The 21,054-nt window shown below is 41.7% G+C and overlaps 1 protein-coding gene across 2 annotated transcripts in view; it reads right to left on the bottom strand.

The window, feature by feature from the left end:
- Nucleotides 1-20,205, bottom strand: part of SCHIP1 (schwannomin interacting protein 1) — a 212,957-nt gene extending 192,752 nt beyond the window's left edge. Inside the window, exon 1 of one of the 2 annotated variants that reach the window (XM_069083476.1) lies at nucleotides 20,115-20,205. The gene's annotated coding sequence lies outside the window, so the exon portion shown is untranslated. Of the gene's footprint in view, nucleotides 1-19,872; nucleotides 20,090-20,114 lie in introns of those variants that run through there. The other variant, XM_069083480.1, reaches the window with a different exon arrangement.
- Between the last annotated feature and the right edge of the window lie 849 nt (nucleotides 20,206-21,054).

The raw sequence follows: 21,054 nt of genomic DNA, 5'->3' as shown, positions 1-21,054 counted from the left end.
GTGTAGGATGGCATTTGAAACCAGCATCATATTATAATTTAAAACAAGATTTCTCCTAAATGGACCATGTTATGTCAGAATCTTGGATAATCCTCCAAAGAAACAGACAATATTTGAAGATTTCAAAGTGAATTGGGGAGAATGAATTCACTGTAGGATTGGTCTCATGCTGGCTGAGCTGTTCACTGGCTGAGACTTTCTCTCTAATGTACCATAAAAGGTCAAGAACTCCCCAATCCCACCATATTTTTTTTAAATAACCAGTCATCAAGGTCTTCACCAGTAATGACAACTCTCAAAAAATACAGGGAGCACAGGGGAAAATGGCCTTTGGGTCACATTTTTAATTTTCATTTAAATCCTTATTTGACATTGTCTGCTCTGGACCCAAGACCTGACAGTCCAAAAGTTAATTTGTATGGATGGTCCTAATATCACATTTCTAAACCAGACTTGGAAAAAGTAATTAAAATGATCAAAGGAATGAAATAGCATCTGTGTATGCGTAGACTAACAAAGTTAGAACTTTTTCATCTGGAAAAGAGCAAAGCCGAGAGGGAACATGATTGACAAATCACTCCAGGTGGGCATGAACATGTTTGCTGAGTCCCAGAATTCCACAGCCAGCTGCCTGGGAAGGGTTAGGTTATATCGTTTCCACCCTGAGCAGTCTGCCCTTAGTACAGTCATAGAAGACAAGTCCTGAGGAAGGAAGTATTAGAGCAGGTGGGACAGATGTTGGAGGAAAGCCTAGCATCAATTATTGGGGTGGGGATGGAGGCAGAATGATATCCTTTTTGTTATTCTCTGGGTGATCACCCACCCTCTTAGGTTCAAGCCATGGCCCTGTTGGTTATATAACCCTGGAGACCTCCTTATTAAAGCTCACTGTAGGGCTATATAATATGGATCCATCTTGTATTGAAATAAGTTAGTTATTACAGTAAACATTAGAAGGACAATCTTATAAACTTGTTGGAAGGAAGATGGGCCAGTTCTGTGGAAAAAGCAAGGGCCAAGCATTGTCTACTGGGAGTAGACAGTCCTTGTTCCATTGGTTTCCATGACATATTATGAGAATTGAAAGGCCCTAAAGCATATTGGATGGACCTTCTGTGGTGGTTTTATACAAGTATATAGACAAGAAATACACAGGATTACAAAGCACAGCTGGGTTCCAACTTGCATCATTGAAGGGAGTGTCCATGGCAATGAAACCATGTATCCACTGCCAGTCTTTAATAAACAGTCATTAAGTGTCTGCTATGCATTGGATGCTCTGCTAAGTACAGGGGTTACAAAGAAAGGTAAATCACTGTCCCTTCCCTCAAAGAGTTCATGGTTTAGTGAGGAGACAGTATGAAAAATAACAATGTAAAAACAAGATAAATACCAGATAAATTAGAGATAATTAACAAAAGAAAGTCACTAGCATGGACCACTTTGAGGATCCAAGAACTCCACTACAAAGAGGATCCAGTGGATTGGAATAGTAAAAAGAACTGAATAAATAGGGGTTATTGTACCGAAAGGCTATAAATATGCTACTCCCTGCTCAACATGACCTTCCAGGAAATAGAAGAGTTTTGGGCAGAAATCAGGTTTAGACCAGCTGTTTATACCACTTACCACAATAAGCATCAGATAGATATTAGACCTAAATATGATATCATAAAAAGTAGAAGAATATGCAAAGTTATTTAACTATGATGGGGGGGGCATGTAATAGTTTTTTTTTAAATTAAATTTATTTATTTTTAGTTTCCAACAATCACTTTTGTAACATTTTGAGTTCCAAATTTTCTCTCCATCTCTTCTCTCCGCCATCCTAAGATGGCATGCAATTTGATATAGGCTCTACATACACATTCATATGAAAATCATATTTTCACATTATTCATATTGTAAAGAAGAATTAGAGCCAATGGGAAAAACCATGAGAAGGAAGAAAGAAACAGAGAGAGAGAGAGAGCAAATATATGCTTTGATCTGCATTCTTTGATCTGGATGTGGAAAGCATTTTCCATCATGAGTCTTTTGAGTTGTCTTAGATCCTTGTATTGCTAAGAAGAGACAAGTCTATCAAAGTTAGTCATCGCACAACGTGGCTGTTACGGGGTCTGATGCTCTCCTGGTTCTTTCATTTCACTCAGCATCAGTTCATATAAGTTTTTTCCATGGATGGGAATGTAATTCTTAAGTAAATAATGAATATGAGGAGATCAATAAGGACAGTAAAGACAATTTTGACTGCATAAAATAAAAAAAAAAGTTTTTAGAGGAACAAAATTGACCCTGCTAGAATAAGAAGAGAAACAGTTCATTGGGAAAAATCTTTGCAGCAAATATTTCTAATAACAGTCTGATGCCTGAAATTATGAGATATCTGGGTATCTTAGAAATGTATATAAATGTATAAGAATGAGAATGTTACCCAACTGGTGTTAGGATCACAAGAACATTGGTTTAGGCCTCTATGGGACCTTCATTTTACAGATGAAGACACTGAAGCCCAAAGAGGCTGACTTTCTCAGGTCAGAGAGGTGACATGCTCAGGCTTCCATAGATTATTAATAACACTGGTGGGAACTCAGGTCCACTGACTTCAAAGCCAATGATTGTTCCATTATACCATGTACTAGTGTCATCAAAGGACATGAACAAGCACTTTTCAAAAGAACAAATGTAATCCATCAACAGTCATATAAAAGAATGCTCCAAATCATTAACAACAAGAAAAATACAAATCAAAGTAACTCTGAATTTTTACTTCATACCCATCAGATTGGCAAATATGACAAAAGAAGAAAATGGCAAATTTTGGAGAAATTTTGGGAAAACAAGCACATTAATAAAATGACTGTTGGGAGAGCCATAAATTGGTTTAGCCCTTCTGTAAAGCAATTCAGAGCTATGTCCCAAAAGTACCTAAAATGTACATACCCTTTGATCCAGTGATACCAATATTAAGTTCAAGGAGGCCAAAGGTCAAGGAAGGGTCTAATATATGTGAAAGATTAATAATAAAGATTTTTTAAATAGCAGATGACTGGGAGGAAAGTAGGCACCTTTTGATTATGGAATGCTTCAACAAATTGTGGTAGATGGATGTAAATGAATATTTTTTTCTTCCTTAAGAAGTGAGGAATGTGAAGAATTCAGAGACACTTGGGAAGATTTGTATGAAATGATGCACATAAAAGGAAGCAGAACTAGAAGAACATTTTTTCCTGTGGACCCCCAAAATGTAAAGGAATAAGTGAACATTATTGTACTATAAGGAATGATGACTATGAAGAATTTGGAGAAACTTGGGGAGATTTATATGAATGAATGCAGAGCAAAGTAAGAAAAACCAAGAGAACAATATACAAAGACTATAACAACACAGAAAGACTTCCAAATGCTGACTGATGTAGTGATCAATCATGACTTCAGATGACTGATGATGAAGCATGCTTGCCCCATCTTGGAGAGAATGGTTAAGGGGGAAGTAAGGAGCAGACACTGGGGGAGGGGAGAGAATGGATACAGAATGAAGCAGACATTTTCAGATATGACCAATGTGTTGATTTCTCTTGCTAAACCATATTTATTTGTATTAGAGGCAGCTGGAGGTGCAGTGGATAAAGAGGGTCCGGACTCGGGAAGACCTGAGTCCAAATCTGGCCTTAGAGTCTTACTAGCTTTGTGACCTTGGGCAAGTCACTTAGTCTCTGTTTGCCTCCTCCATAAAATGGAGATAATAATAGCACCTACCTCCCAGGGTGGTTGTGAAGATCAAATGACATAATAATTATAATGTGTTTAGCACAATGCCTGGGACATAGTAAGCAATATATAAAGATCATCATCATCATGACTGGCACTTGTTATAGGAATTAAAGACAAGAGTCACTGGAAAGTTATAGCATCAAGAAGAAAAGAATGACACATAAAATAGATTATTGATAAAATAATTGATCAAAGGCAAGTTATGAAAGTGCAGTTAGAGATGTTCAAGTGACTCAGCCTTTGAGGACATCGTGGGAGTTGCATGGTAATAAAACAAACCACATTCATCTCCCTCTTCTACTGCTTTGGTAGCTTATTTCTCTCCTCTCTGGGCCATACTTTTCTCATCTATAAAATGAAGGGGGTGGAAGGGGCCCCATGGACCACTTCCCAGAGTTGCACTTTTAAACAATTTAATGAAACACTAAATTTCAGCTAGAGGTTAGTGAGAATAAAGATAGAATTTTTTCCCCCACTCAAGTTCATGGATAACTTGAAATCTATCTGTGAACCCCTGGAAATCTAGGGAACCCAAATGAAGAACACTATGACTAGATGGTCTCTAAGTTTCTTTTCTCTCTGATCCTGTGAGCTGTCTTTAAACGTACTTTGGTGTCCAAGTTGGAGAGAAGTGATGAGAAAGAAGAGACCACTGGGCTGGTCCAGCACAGCATTTCTAGGACTTTCAGGAATTATCTGGTAGCTGTAGGGGAAACTTTTAATGTACTTGATAAATTAAATATCAGGAAGGATCAAAGATTGTGGAGAGGAGGTGAAGACAATCTTGAAGCTTTTAATTTGATCTGCCAGTGATGCCAGCCCACAGAGACAAGCATGCAGGGCCAGCTGATTCCGTTCAGGGAGCAGGGAGCTCCCAGAATCAATCTTTTTTACTATTAGCAGTCCTCCATAATGAGAAAAGATTATACAAAGGCTAAGGCTAGCTGAAGTGTTTCCAAGATCCTGAGGTGTTAGAAGGGCTCCATGGAGACATTGGAGACCCTAGTGATGAGAACAGAAATTCCACTTTCTGTTCAATAATTCCGAAAATTATTGGCTGAATATAGGAAAAAATAATTCTAAAAAATCTTAGATGGGATGAGAAATGGTGTCAGGGATTAAGAACTGTCCTTGGACCCAAACAATCATTCAAAAAACATTTGTTAAGTCCTCGCTATTCTCAACAATGGAAAACAATGCTAATAGCATTCAAATGGTACTGTACAATTTGCAAAGTGTTGTACAAAGATTATCTCATTGTGTCCTCATAACAACTCTGGGGACTAGGTGCTATGATGATCACGAGGATGATGCTAATATTAATATTAATAATAGCTAACATTTATATAGAGTTCTTTTTTCTGGCTGGTCTCTGTGTCTGGAATGCTTTCCCTCCTCTGCTCTGATTACTGGTTTCCCCGGGAGTTCCCCCTGATATTCCACCTTCTACAGGAAGCCTTTTCCAACCCTTCCGAATTCCAGAAGTGCCTTCCCTCTGTTAGGTATTTCCTATTCATCCAGTATGTTACTTGTTTGCATATATTTGTTTGCATTTTATCTCCCCAGTGAGACTGTCAGCTCCTCGAAGGCAGGGACTTTTTTTTTTCTTGCCTCTTTTTGTATCTCCAGCACTTAACACACTGTGAGCCAGGGACTGGGTTGGGCTCCTTAAAATTATTATCTCATTTGATCTTTGCAACATCCCTGGGAGGTAGGTGCTATTGTTACCCCCATTTAGAGATGAGAATACTAAGGCAGAAAGAGGGTAAGTGACTTTGCCCAGGGTTGCTCAGCTAGTAATTGTCTGAGGTGAGATTTGAACTCAGGTCTTCCTGACTCTAGACCCATCATGCCACCAGCTGTCAAGTTACTTGTTACAAGTGCCTGGAATGGAGTAGGCACTATATAAATGTCTTTTTCCTTCCCTTCCCTTATGGTAGGGTAGGTATAACAGAAAAAGTTGTGTCTGTATTGGGGAGGGGGGTGTATACAACCTATGCATTTTTTATGATTGGCTTGCCAAATTGGGGAGTTAAAGAAAATAAGGATGTCCAGGGTTTAAATTAGGTTTGGGATGACTTGGACTTTTCCATTGGATGCAAAAATTAAGGGGCATTGACATCAGCATCCTGAGGTTGGCCTTTTTCCCATCATGACCTGAGTCAGTGACTGGCACGTGGTAAGCATTTAAATGCTTTTTCATTCACTCATTTATGGCCTCATCCCAGGGATCCTCCTTGCCTTGCCCCATTCATAGCAGTGAAGCCTTGTCCAAGAATATGCTTGTCCCTGACTTCACTTTGGATAATAACCCTCTCTCGCTTCTCGCCATGCTTTGACCCAGGTGCAAAATTTGTTAGTTATGACTCTGGGAACATCCAAGAGATGGTAAGGATGGCATTGTTAAAAATAAGTGGTACCAAATAAAATAGTGAGGGCATACCAGCTGGGTTTTTGTGGGCCTAAAGCAGTTTAACTTATTTGCACAGCTGAAAGGCCTAATGAAAATGAATAATAAAATGCCCTATTCTCTTCACTAAAGCTAACCCTTTCTCATCATCTGTTGGCTCCTTGAAGTACTCTCTTAACAAAAGGAATAAAGAATTTCTCTTATTCATTCATGTGATTCAGCAGGCACTTTTAAAAAAATGATACATGTGGGCTAATTCCTATTGACTCTTTATAGAAAGAAATCACCCCTTGTTATTCAAACCACAGTGTCATTTTATAGCTAAATCAAGTAGATTTGATTCTGTGGCAACAAATGACTTGGAATGCATGTGAATCTGGAAGGGGAGGGAGCATGGATGCAAGGGCTTACGGATGGAAGCTGTGACTATGTCGTAATTTTGGGCAGTGAGAAAGTGGTCTTTGATGGAAACTGGAAACCAACTGATTTTGAAACAGAAAATGCTCCAAGTAGAAAAAAACAAAACAAAACAAGCTAAATTGAATGGAGTTCCCGGACTTAGTTCATGGGCTTATCTATTTGGAGGAGGAAATGCAGATAGTGTGGTGGACCCAGAGCTGAATGGGAGGGAGAGAGCTGGAAAGATTGGATTTGGGAAATTACATAGAGCTTTCAGTGACCTCCAACCTGTCTCCTGACACGAAATTCCACATTTTTGAGGGCAACGATTGTTCCATTGATACCATATGACTACAAGTCCTGGACCAACATAATTTCCAAAAGATCAAAGTTATAGGTGTCACAAAAGGCAATGGTAACTCACATCCATGGTAGGTGGCACCACTGAGTCATGGCATCTTACTCTATGAAGACACACACATGAGAAGTGATTGATGTTAAAGTTATTATCCAGAAAATATAGACTTGGGAAGGAGACAGGCCAGTTACACATCAGAAGTAAAGGATAACAGATGGGTGGCCCAGACAATCTACTGGAGCCCATAAGTCATTCAAAGCCTAGCACAGCAGTACTTAAACTTTCTGGTGTTGGGATCACTCTTTAAAGTGATGGAGAATCCCAAGAGATTTGTTTATGTGGGTTTTATCCATAGATATTTACCACAATAGAATCTAAATGTCTGTGGTGTTATGAAAATATTTTTGACCTCAAAGACCCTGGACTACAATATGAGTACTCCTGACCTAGTATTCCTGTCTGCCTCATTGACTAGATCCTTCATATAAGAAGTATGGGAAAGCATGGCATCGAATCTGGGTGGCATTGGATCTGTACCACTTGACAAAAACACGTAGTGATGAGGTCAAGGATCAGCTGAGGAAGAAAAGAAATAAAAACGCAGACCCCATGTTAACTCAAACATTTGCCCACATTAGTAATAACACCTTATGTTTATGGTGAACAGAGTGCTGGACTTAGAATGAGAAAGACCCGAGTTCAAATCCTGCCTCGGACACTTACTGGCTAGGAAACCAATGGGTACATCACTTAATCTTTCTGAGCCAAATTCTCCTCATCTGAAAAATGAGAATAATAACATTACATACTCTCACAGGGCTCTTTGCAGAACAAATAAATGAACTCTGCAAACTTTAAAGTCCTATGTAAATACAAGTTATTCTTATTTACATTACTTAGCCACTGCCCTTGTGAAGCTGGGGATGTACCACAGCCCGGCAAAGTTTATTGGTGTCACACAATGGAGGGAGTCAGAAGTCTCGGGTTCAGATCTTCACTATGATATTTAGTTCATATGGGACCTTGGGCACATGGCTTTCCTTCATCAGTCCTAACTTTCCTCACCTATAAAATAAGAATGTAGACTTTCTACCTCTGAAATTCTATGATTCCTGGGAGCTTAAATACCCCAAAGTTGCACAGTTCATATAGCTCCTCCCTGCAAAAACTCTGTGAAACACCATTACAAGTATTATGTCTCCTTTATTTTTTTCCAGATAAGAAAACTGAGACCCAGAAAGGTCCAGAAATGTGCATTTGGTCACATGGCTAGTAAGTCTCATAGACAGGAATTGAACTTATGTCTTTCTGATTCTAATTCTTTCATGCCGTAAGGGAAATGTTTAAGTAAACTATGGGGCAGCTAGGTGGTGCAGTGAATAGAGTGCTGAGCCTGGAGTCAGGAAGGCTCATCTTCATGAGCTCAAATTCAGCCTCAGACACTTACTAGCTGTGTGACTCTGGGCAAGTCACTTAACCCTGTTTGCTTCAATTCCTCATTTGTGAAATAAGATGGAAAAGGAAATGACAAACCACTCCAGTATCTTTGCTGGAAAAGATAAAATGAAAAACCCCAAAATGGGGTTACAAAGAGTCAGACATGACTGAACAACTGAACAGCAACTAAGTAAGCTATGGTATGTCACTGTTTTGGTGTTACATGATCACAGAACTACAGTCTTAAGAGAACTCTTAGATTAATGCATACCTATAAAAGCATCCTCCTTGCAGCATGGCCTGACAAGTGATCATCCCCCCTGAGAAGGAGGGTCTCCAATGAGGGGGCTTGCCTCCACCCTGAGGCAGCTCATTCTGCTTCTGGAAGTTGTTAGGAGCTTCATCCTGACATCAAGCCTATATTCACCTCTTTGCACCTTCCATTCACTGTTCCAGTTCTTCCTGTGGGGGCCAATGTGAACATTCTTTATACTTTATATAGGCATTGTATTGCTCTAGATGTCATTTTAAAATGGCAAGTATGTGGACTGCGGTGATGTATGGTCCAGGTCAAAGAAGCTAGGGGACTTGAAGACTCATGCATTTAATTTCATTTTACTCATAAGAAATTATGTTAAGTGGGAAACTCAGAGAAGAGAATAACTTGTACATCCTGATACAACTATGCCCAAAGATTTATCTGTCCATTAACAGAAGGCAAAAGAAAATTTAGAGCAAAGGAAATTGTAGTTTCCTTTTTTGTAAAGTTTTTAAAAGTTTATGCTAATTGGGGAGGGAAAACTAGACCTTTGACCTGCTGAAGCTTTAGATGAGAAGCATAGAAGTACTGACTTTCCCTCCAGTAAAGGGGTAAAATGAACATTTCCTGGTCCCTATGAACTGTGATGTCTCCAATTAATGCTAAGTTCACTGGGTTACTCTGAAGATCATATGCAGGAAAGTACTTCCTAACAGTGAGAACTTCCTAATTCTAAGATTTGATGTTTTTATTCCAAGATAAGTCACCCATGTGAAGAAGGTATAAGGATCTGTAATGATAATGGGAATTTAAAGATCTTCCCTGCCCCTTAATAGGCTGAATGTAATCACAGGGAGCCTGTGGTGGGAGGAGTTTGCTGAACAGGTGGAGTAGGAAGGTGTGGAGCAGGAAATGAGTCAGAGCAGTAGGAGCAGAGGGAGAGAGAGAATGTAGGTAAGTAGACATCTAGGATTGTGAGTGTTTGTTTGTGGGAAGACCCAAGTAGGGGGAAGGCTTTGGGATGATGTTGCTCTCTGCAGTGTTATTGTCTATAGATTTCTTTGTTGCTATGACTTTGGCTTTCTGGTATTTGAATAAATATTTTGGCTTTGTCTTCCACATGGAGAGTCTGTTATATTTTCCTATTCTAAACTATGCTGGCATATTCATAGTTGCCATCAGTGATATAAATATTGCCTTGGTGATACAGAACTCCAAGACAAGATCTAGGCACAGTTCTGAGAAACTAGTCTCATTTTCTTTATTGACTAAGTAATCTGGCTAGTAAATAAGGGGGACACTGTTGGCATGGAATACTTGTAATTCATCAAAGCATTGGTAAAAGCTCTCATGGTATGCTTGAGAAACATGGGCTAGGTGAAAGCAGAATTAAGAGGATTTGGAAGGGTTTAAATAATCAGACCAGTTATTAATGGTAATCTGAAGGGGTATGTGTGTCTGCACTGGAATATTTCCCCCCTGACCTCATGTGGTTCAAATTTTTAATTCAATGACTGCCTTGGATAAAGATAAGACTGTCGCAATGCAATAACCTAAGAAAATTCCAAAAGACTCATGATGGAAAATGCCATCCATATCCAGAGAAAGAACTTTGGAGTCTGAATGCAAATGGAAGCAGACTATCTGCTCTCCTTTTCTTTGGTTGTTTTGTTTCTTTCTTGACACAGTTCCTCCCATTAGTTCTAATTATTTTTTACATCATTACTAATGTGAAAATATGCTTCATATGGATGTATAAGTTGAGCCTATGTAAGATTGCACATCATCTTGGGGAGAGGAGAGGTGGAGGGGAAGAAAATTTAAAACTCAAAATTTAATGAAAGTGAATATTGAAAACTAAAAATAAGTAAATACATTTTATATATGGATATAGATATAAAGACATGGCTGTCAATCCTGCGGGTGACACAAAACTCGGAGTAATAAGTAATATATTGGTTGACGGAGTCTGGACCCTAAAGGACCAACTCAATAAATCCGAACTAATAAAATTAGATACATTTAATGGGGTTAAGGGTCAAGTCTAACCCTTGGGTTAAAAATAGTCAACTTTGCAAGTAACAAAATGAGGACTGTATGGTAAGATCACAGTTTGTCTAAAAAAAAAATCACCAGTGGTTTTAGTGGACTGGAAGCTCACTGTGAGTCAATGATGTAAGATGGCGGACAAAGAAGGCAATTCTATATCAGATTAAATGAGGCCTACAGTCTGAGACCTGGTTCAGTGTTGTTGTGCCCTGAATTTTCTTCCAGATGTACTAGCTTGTGTTCAACTTTGGAATGAATGTACCACATTTTAGGAGGCACATAGCTAGGCTGGAATGTGTCCAGAAGAGGAGAATCAAGATGCTAAAAGAATTAGAGAAAATGCCAGATGAAGATCCACTAGGGGTGGGAACTAGGGGTTTTGAGCCAGCAGAAGAGAATGGAGAAGGAAGATTAGCTCCTAAACACGTGCAAAGGAGACCTTGCTTCATTCTTTGTATGGAGATACAAATCTCAGGTGTCCAGCACAATTCCTGGCACACCGTAGGTCCTTAATGAATGCTTGTTGATTGATTAAAATATTTGAAGAGTAGTCATGTAAAAGAGGGAGAAGACTTGATCTGCTTAGCCCCAGAGGACATAAATTGGAGCAGGTGGAAATTGAAGAGTTACATTTAAGCTTCATATTGAAACAACCCACTCAGGTCCTGACAGAGAGGTGATTGGCTCAGGATGCCAACTGAGACACATATTTTTGTACTTGACCAATGTAGGAATTTGTTTTGTTTGACTGTACATATTTGTTATGATGAGGGGTTTATTTTTATATTTTTTCAATGGGGTAAGCAGGAGGAAAAGAAAAGTAGAATTTTTTAATAAAAAAAATTTAAAAGACTTAGATTTGCAAAAATAAAAAAGAAATCATTCCCAAGATTAGCACTATCCAAGAGAAGAATTGGCTTCCTCAGGAAGCTGCGGGTTCTCCCTCCCCAGAGATCTTCAACTAGAAATTGGATGACCACTCATTCAGTGGATTCCTGGCCAGATATGAGCTGGATTGGATAGTTTCTAAGGTCCCTTCTGGCTCTCAGATGCCCTGATCCCATGAATACTGGTAAGCACCGAAATGGATTTTAGAAGGAGGTCTCAGAAGCTCACTCCCTGAAGATCTTTAAAAATAAGATAGACAACCATTGGCTTGGGTTGCTATAAGTACAATTCTGCCTAAAGGCAGAAGATGTTACCCAATGCTCTCTTTAAATCCCTTTCTCATTTTATGATTCTATGAATGAAATTTATCTGACAAGCCCAAGGTGATAGAAATTCCAGAGGGGAAAAGAAGCCAAAGAGATGTCAAGAAACTCAACTTCGTTCTGCAGATAGAAATCTTTCCCACCTGTGGATTCTATGCTGCACTGTTAGAAATTATATGGACTTAAAAAAAAGTATCATTCTTCTTTCCCCTCTTCTTTCCTAAATATTCTACCCTCACCTGACTTTCTGCAAATGCTTGTCATCAAGTTCATTTTCCTTGGTTCTAGAAGTTTAAAAAGAAAAACAAAATAAAGAATTTGTGATATTTTTTTTGTTCCAAACCTTACCTCCATTTGGAGGAGGCACCTAGCACTATCCCTTGGAAAGGGAGTCATCATAGGTACTATAAGTCAGCATAGATCCCCTTATTGACGTCTGATTGACTAGGAAGTAAAAATACCGCAAAATTTGCCTTCATTCGTTAGTATGATGTAGTGCATAGGTGTCAAATATGTAGCATATACAACATTCCTCAGTGGAATCCAAACCAGATTAAAATGTAATTGGAAAGTACTTGTCAAAATAAACAAAACCACAATAACATAGATCATACAACATTCTAAAATTAAGTCAAGGTGGGGCCGACAGGAGCCTTAGGTATGGATCAGTGGTTTCCTCTGTTTGATGCCCCTGCTGTAGTGCACAGGGGGGCTAGCTCTGGGGCCATAAGATCCTAGACTGAGAATAGGAATGTCTGTAGAGACTTAATCTAGCATCCTCACCGTATAGACAGAAAAAGGCTCAATGGTTCATGAAGACTATTCATGTAAGCAAGCATTAGAAGCAGGATTGGAACCCAGTTCCGAGGATTCCAGAGTCAATGACTCTCTCCATGACAGGTGAATTTAGGTCTTCCTTTTTTTTTTTTTTTTAAGTAATTGGGGTTAAGTAACTTGCTCAAAGTTACACGACCAGTTATTTTGTGTGGGTGCGGAGTATCTAAGGCCGGAACCGATCCCCGGTCTTCCAACGCTCTTACTCACTGCGCCCCCTGGCCGCCCCTAGGTCTTCCTTTTGACACTAGCTGATATAGAAGATATTAGCTGTGTGAATGCGGGCAAACTGTGTCGCCTTTCAATGTCCCAGGAAACTTTCCAAGACTGTTAAGTTACAGATCAGTCACTGTTCTGGATTGCTAAGAGGGTGTTACCTTCCTCAATGGAGTTCCCTTTGGCAATTAAATCATAGATTGAGATAAAAAAAAAAATCAACGAACAGAAAAAGTGCTTACTGTATGCAAAGTATTCTGTTCCGTTCCGTATTCTGGGAATATAATCATGAAAACCAATCAATCAGAGACTGTTGGGTATGTGCCCGGAACAAGGTGATATGGTCCAAAGACAGAATGATGCAGTTCCTACCCTGGAGGAGAGTAATATGCACTGGTTTTTCTGTTGAATTGGCTAATTTTCCTTTGAAGGGATTTGTTGGCCGGAGGCTTTAGTCATTGATGTGATTTCCTAGTCCTCATTAGGAATAGAAGGTCTAGTGGATGGAGAACTAGTCCACCAGAGCTTTTAGTGGAATTCCTACTGCCCTGAGGGGATGTCTTCCTGACAAGAGTGTTGATGATGGCTATCCAAGAGCAGAAATTTCGTTGAATTTAATTAAGAATTGGATCCTTTTTGAGATTATTAGAAGTAAAGTTGCTTTTATTGAATGTTATGACCCAGGTGTTTCTCATTATATTTTAATTCTTCACCTGAATCTCTGTGCTGGCCTGAGCTAGACCTGCCCTACGACATCTGGCATTTATTTACCAAGGGTTGTTTGCAATGACGTTATCGTTAAATTCATTGATGAAGTAGAGGAAAGAATGATGCACAAAGAAAGGGAGCTTCCAGAGGATGAATGAGCACAAATAGGACTTGATATCCTGTAGCCTTTTACCAGGAACCCTCTCAGTGGGGTAAGCAGGAAACCCCCATGCACTCTGCAATGAATGTTTAGGTACTTGACATGGGAAATAAAATAAATAGCAAACGTACCACTTACTTCTTAGTGATAGCTTTAGAAAAGCTGGTTCACCAGTGTATGGAAAATGACGAGAAATCATTCTGCTTATTAGGCAATTAGAGGCAGAGGTGGATATGATTTTGATTTTCAAGCACTGTGCGTTAAAGGCAGAGATCCTAGGAATAAAGGGCGATGCTAATGGGAACAAAGACTGAGAGGTTACCAGTGAAAGCTGGAGAATGTGCCAAACCCTTGGAGGTTAAGGGCAAAGGGAAGAGGACAGGAGCTTCGATGAGGATGAGATTTGGCTCCACTAGGAAGAAGGCCTTGGGTCTGTCCCATTGCTGCCCTCTAGGACATTATGTCTTTGGGAATGACTCCCTCCATAGGGGAGCCAGAACGTTGATGGATTTCCACTCCCAAGGAACTTAGAAGTTGCTTCAGAAGTTTAAGCAGCAAACTAACAAATCGTTAGAAAAATGGCTAATGAGGTCGTAGTCTAAAGGAGGCAGCACAGAGTCTTTGCCAGGTGCAGGGCTCCATTGGCTTGGAGAACTTCAGAGGGTTTGCTTTTACACAGTGAGAGGCCTGAGATGGAAATGAAATGGGCAGTTCTACATCATTCAGGGCAAAGAGTTGACTTTCCTCTGTAGCTGGTTCCCAGGTAGAGGACAGAAAAGGAAGGAATAAAGTTTTAAAAAGAGGTGTGTTTGGTAGAATGGATTTGTGCCCTCTTCCCATGAACCCTAATTTCCTGTGACTAGCCCCTTTTGGAGGTACAGTTAGAGGTCCCTTTTTTGGTGGGTCCCCACTCGAACAACATCAGGCTTTAGCTAAATGCCTTTCCTTCCAGAATACCATAAAGGTCTGGGCAGGTCAATGAGGGAAGTTTGAGTAGGCGGTTGGGGTATCCCCAGCAGCTCTCTGGGCAGATCAGTAGAGGAGCAGGGCATCATTTGAGAAGGCACCGTGCTGACACATTAGGTGGGTAGAGGGAGAGATACTCTTTCCTGTAAAAAGCGGCCGAAACATGGAGTCAACAAGAAGATTGATGGTGGGGGGGGGGCGGGGTTATTAATCACGTTTTTACTGGGATGTCTGGGGCCAGGACAATGAGGGTTCATCTGCCTCTCCCAAATTCAGGGACCCTCCCTAACTCGAGGGACTGGCCTCTTGGCTGTATTGCTAAGACTTTCCATTGGCTGATTCCCACTCCTAGAATGGTCTCAGAGTTCTTCTGAGTTGGGAGAGACTCAGACCAATGACCGACCTCTTACAGGAAGCTGCTCTTGATCCTCCCTCCCCCAAATGCTGGCGGTCTTCTTTCCAAACTAGCTTGCATTAAATATTTTTTATTTATTTGCATTTGTTCTCTTTACATTCAGTCTGTATTTACTTACATATGGACTTGTTGTTTCTCCCATTAGAATGTAAACTTCTGGAGATTCAGGATTATTTCATTCTTTGTACGTGTATCTCCAGGGTTTGGTGCAGTAACTGGCTCACACTAGGCCCTTCATAAATTCTTTTTTTTTTTTTTTTTAAGCAATCGGGGTTAAGTAACTTGCTTAAGGTTACACGGCCAGTTATTACTTCTGGGTGTGGTGCTGAGTATCTGAGCCCGGATTTGATCCAGGTCATCCCAACACTGGAGCCGGTGCTCTTACTCGCTGAGCCACCTGGCCGCCCCTAAGCAATTGGGGTTAAGTAACTTGCTCAAGGTTACACCGCCAGGTGTTTCTGGGTGGGTGCTAAGTGTCTGAGCCCGGGATTCGATCTCCAGGTGTTCTCAACACTGGAGCCGGTGCTCTTACTCGCTGTGCTACCTGGCCGCCCCTCCCCTTCATAAATGCTTGTTGATTGACTGAACTGATGGGAAAGGAAGCTAGGACGAGCTTTTTCCCCATTTTGCAGAGAACGAATGACTTTCCCAAAGTCAGAGCAGGGGACTAGAATATTCATCTTCAAATACAATGGTTCAGAGCAGATGGGCTGCTGGAATGGGGGGTCAAGCCCTCACTCACTAGCCATGGAAGCCTCTTGGAAGTGGGGATAATAATGCCTTGTAGCGCCAGCTTCACTGGGTTGTGGGAAGGTGCAAATAGAATTGTGTATGTAAAGTACTTAGCGAATCCTTACAGGGCTTACGAAATGTGCGTTGCTGATATGTTATGGTTCTGTATCTTCTTCCATCCTGGATCTTAATGCTCTCCATTAAGTGACAAGCATATTATGAAATATTTTTCTGTCAAAGGAAACTGGCTGACTGTTCTCCATAACAAGCAGTGTAAGCGGTGTCACGAGGGACGTGGGCTAGATTTAAGATCTCTCTGTCAGTCACTAGAAATAGGCAGCTGGGGCAGCCATAGAGATGGTTTTTATAAAAACCAGGTGGGTTTTTCTTGGTCTACAGTAGGTTAGACCTCAGTGACTGACCCTCTGTGTGTCTTCAATCCCTATGGTTCTATAAATATGCTATCACTATTCTCATAATACAATTATTATTTTGACAAGACGACAATATTATAATATCCTATGAGGAACTAAGGGTTAGATTAAAATCCCCATTTCAAAGATACAGAAACTGAGTCACAATGTAAATTAGGTGTTTAAAGTAATAAATCCTCAGTTGAGCATTTCTCCTTGAATCTGTGTAAAGTAAGGGAGTATGGCCATTTTTCTTTTTAAGAAAATGTTTTAATTTTGCTTACAAAAGAACCCAGCTTGTCCTTGTCAGAGAGGTAATAGGGTTTTGGCTGGGCTTTGGGCTTTGGATTCTAATTCCAATTCAGACACCTTTCCTGGGTGAGCTCAGACAAATTGTTTAACCTCTCTGGGCCTAGCATATCCTATTGGGTAAACAGAAGAGTTTGGATCAGCTGACCTCAGAGGTCCCTTCCCAGCTTTCTGAATTGTATCTGATGCTGAATGCAGAAGAGAAGGCAGATTTGGGAACTTCTTTCTCTCATATATTGTGAAAGCAGAAGGGAATGTTTTGCTTAGGACTTCAGTTATTTTGAATTTGTAAGGTCTGATTGGAGGCCCATGTGACTCAAGGGTCAAAAGCACACCTTTCTGTTCAGTTCATGAATAATGGCTTTGTGACCCCTCACCAAGAAAGGGAAGAGGGGAAAAGAGAAGATGCCTGAAAATGAAGCAAGAGAACCCTGTCTGTAGAAAGCACCAAGGGTAGATGGAGAACCTGTTAGTTAATAATAAAAAGAATTCTTCAGTGACTGCTCAGATGAATAAATATTTTAAAAAGGCATGGAGTATGTAAAGAATTTTAATCTAGCCTGGGTGTTCACTCCCCTCAACAACAACTGCTGAGAAACCACTGGCCTCTGAATGATTCATGGGCCTAAATGCAACCGAGAATGACAGCAAGGATGCCACCCTAGACTTGAAAAATGGGCTCCCTCTTCTTTTATGTCCTGGGTTGGCTTTTCCTCTGCGTGAATGGAGGCCTTGTGAATGCTGAGGGACACAGGTCCTCCCCACCCACACCCCCACTTGCTCCATTGCCCCAGAGGCTCAGTAAAGGTCTCCCTAGGATCACAGGATAAGCAGAATGAAAATGGCTAACATTTATGTAACATTTTCAAAGTACTCTGAGCACATCCTCTCATTGGATCCACCTGATAACCCTGTAAGGTGGGTGCATTATTGTCTCCATTTTATAGATGAGGAAACTGAAGCTGGAAAAGTTTAATATGAAAGATTTAGAGGTGGAAGGCGGCTGGAAGGCCATCAATTCCAATGCCTTTACAGATAAGGTAATGGAGGGTGATCTGCTCAGGGTCATGGGGAGAGCAGTAGGACCTAAAGGCAGGAAGTCCTGAGTTCAAATCCAGCCTCAAATATGACCAGCTGTGTGACCCTGGGCAAGTCACTTAACCTTGTGTGCCTCAGTTTCCTCATCTGTAAAATGATCTAGAGAAGGAGATGGCAAACCACTCCAGTATCTTTGCCAAGAAAAACCCCATACAGGGTCACAAAGAGTCAGAGACAGCTGAACAATACAGGTGGTAGAATTTGAACCCAGTTTTTCCTGTTGCCAACTTCAGCTCACTATTCACTTTGCTATTAGACCCTTTAGGCTTTTGTCTGTGGTTACATACACAAGGCTGCACAATCCTATGCACAGGAAATTGAGCAAGAGTTTTGGGATCTGGGAACTGTTATAGTAGGAAGAAGCCTAGATTTGGCTTCCAAAGACCTGAGTTCAAATCCTGAATCTATCTCTTACCAGCTGTGTGCCTTTGGCCAAATGGCTTTTCTTCCACAAATCATGGTTTCTTCTTTTTTAATAGGATGAAGAGGAGCGGGCAGTGACTTAGACCATCTCTAGGGTCCCTGCTCACCCTGTGTGCTTCTTCTGGTGCTCATCTTCCCAGTGCTAACGACCTTGAACAAATCCCGACTCTTTCAGTTTTACTTTCTTTATAGATGAAGCGAGAATAATATTTTGAGGGAATTCTTTTACCACCCCCCCTGCCAACTTAGTGTTTTTGACTTTAAAAATGGGATAACAGACATCCAAAGGGAGATTGTGAGGAAATCCCTTAGTAAGCAGTGAAGCATCACAGAAACGTAATTATTATTGAGAAGATGCTGGATCACAGATAGAGGGCCAGAAGGGCCCTTTGAGGTCATCTCCCTCTTTTTACAGATAGCCCAGAGCAGCTACGTGACTTCTTGAGGTCACCAAGTAGAAAGAGCATTGCCTCAGGAGGAAGAGGACCTGGGTTCAGATTCTACCTATGATGATGGCTGTGTGACCTTGGGAAAGTCTCCTTACATCCTCACGTCTGTTTCCTTGTCTGTGAAAAGAGAAGGTGCTGGACTAAATTACCTTTACCATCCTTTCCAGCTCTCCCTCTGATCCTATGACTGAAGTCTCAGAGGCAATATTGAACTCAGATCTTCTCACTACAAGATCAGTCTTCTTTCTACTGTTATCACACTTCCTTCTTGACCTAGAGGATAAAGGTCCAGCCTTGGGATCTGGAAGACACTGGATCAGATTTTTCCTTTGGAGTCTACTAGCTGTGTGACCCTACACAAGTCACTTAACCCCTCCCCTGTAAGAGATGAGTGCCTGACCTATACTGATGGAGATTCTTTCCACACCAGGAGATCCCGACACCAATGAAATGGCAGGTCCAGAGCAAATACAACAATAGCTAACCATAGCTGCTTATCAGGCTTTTTGAGGTTTGCAAAACCCTTTCTGTAGATGATCTTATTTGACCCTCACAGCAGCACTGAGGGGGTGATTCCCAAAATGGTTCCCATTTTGCTGAGATTACACAGCTAGTAGGTACCAAAGGAAAAATGGGAACTAGTATCTTCCAGACTCCAAGGCCAGACCTTTATCCCCCATTTTTCCTTTTCTGATGACTCCTGGTCAGAAAAGCCTTAGAAGTTTGAGGAAACTGAGGCTTCCCGGGCTGCGTTCTTCCAGCCCCTCAGCTGAGTCTGATTGCTGCCTGGGCTCAGGACTCCAGAGTTCATGTTTAAATTACAGCATTCTGGGTCTCCTCCCCTCACCCCCCACGCATTTCCCTGAATCCACAATGCTTTCTCATCCACCTATTCAGAAATCAGAGGCTCAGAGGGATTAGAGAGGGAAGGGGACTTAGAGATCTTCAGTCCAGGCCCCATCATCAGTTGCCCCCTGCCCAGAGAATAGGAGTTCTGGTCCTGCCCTGCCCTGCCTCATCTCACATCCATGCCCAGTAGCACCTACCCCAATGCTTGCATGTCTCAGCCATTTATAGAAGCTTCCTTCCCTCAGTGGGCCGACTGGCTCCAAACCCAAAGCTCTGTTGTAGGGAGTCTGTAACGCTTAGCCGGCTCCACTTACCCCCTGCCCTTGCTCAGATTAACAGCCTCCTCTGGGCACAAGTGGGGCCCCAGCTGCACGGTGGCAATGCCCGATGCCAGTCCACATACCCGTCCTGGTGCCAATCCCAGCGCCTTCTGTAACCTTGATGGTCCGTCCTACCCTGGAAGTTAGAGGCAGCCAGCTGCAGCTGCATGCCTGCCCCTGCCATCCATGGGCAGCCAGGTTCCTGCCCTGGCACTCAAACTTCTGCCAACTCAAGCCCCGGCACCCTCCCCTAACGCCATGCCAAGCCTGATGGGCTGGGAGCCTCCAGGAGGGCACATTCCGAAGGGAAGGTCCGTGAGCTCACCTGCAAAGCAGCCAGGATCACACATTGGAGGCTGAGTCTGCTGCAAAACTTCCGAGGGGATGTCTGCAGCCCAAGCTCCCGGACTTAAAGGGACAGGGCCTTTTTCACCATATAAGGAGAGAAGCAGCTCCTCTACAGGGCTGCCAAGAAACCTAGAAGGCCAGGGAGGTTCATTACCTTCCTTTGGAATGCAGCAGTTTAAGCTTGGATGTGTAGGATTTGAAACCTTGTGTGTGCTGGAGGGTTGGGGGTTGGGAATTTGAGAGGGGAGGACTCTGGAGCCCAAGGGCTAGCATAGGATTCTCAGAAGAGAGAGAAGGAAGGCCTCATCTCACCCCATTTATTTTATAGATAAGGAAACAGAGAATTACAGGGAAAGTGACTTTTTCCATGTCAAAGAGCTAAGATCACAGAACATAACTTTGGGTCTAGAAGAAACCAACATCAGTGGTCACTGATCCCACCCCCTCATTTTACAGGTGAGGAAACTGAGGCAGAGGGAGCTGAAGTGAGACACATAGTAACTGTCAGGAGGAGGGATTTGAAGCCAAATCTGGTTCAGAATCAAGTCAACAAGCATTTCTTGGGCACCTGCTATGTTCCAGACAATGTGCTAAGACAGGAGGAAACAGAGAAAGGTAAGAAATGGTCCCTGTTCTCAAAGGGCTCATCTCAAAGGCAGGCTTTGGATAAAGTCCAGGTGAGCCACAGAGGGACGGGAAGGGATGGAAAGGCTTCTAGAAGAAGGCTCCTGGGCTCAGCGATTCAGGGCTGGGAGGGACGTTGTCTGGATCAATGCCTCATTACAGAGATGAGAAAGCTGAGCTCCACAGGAATGAAGTGTGTCCAGTCACCCAGCTGCAGAGGAGAATTTGAATTCAGGCCTTCTGCTTCACTTCTGAAGAACGGGAACCATTTTTACGGCTGAGTTGCTCTGCCC

Source organism: Petaurus breviceps, unplaced genomic scaffold, assembly GCF_028583685.1.
Source record: "Petaurus breviceps papuanus isolate PSGF00001 unplaced genomic scaffold, PetGlider_PUasm1.0 173, whole genome shotgun sequence".
In the NCBI taxonomy this organism is placed as follows: domain Eukaryota; kingdom Metazoa; phylum Chordata; class Mammalia; order Diprotodontia; family Petauridae; genus Petaurus; species Petaurus breviceps.
The sequence above is the reverse complement of the archived record's forward strand: the minus strand, read 5'-3'. Positions and strand labels throughout refer to the sequence as shown.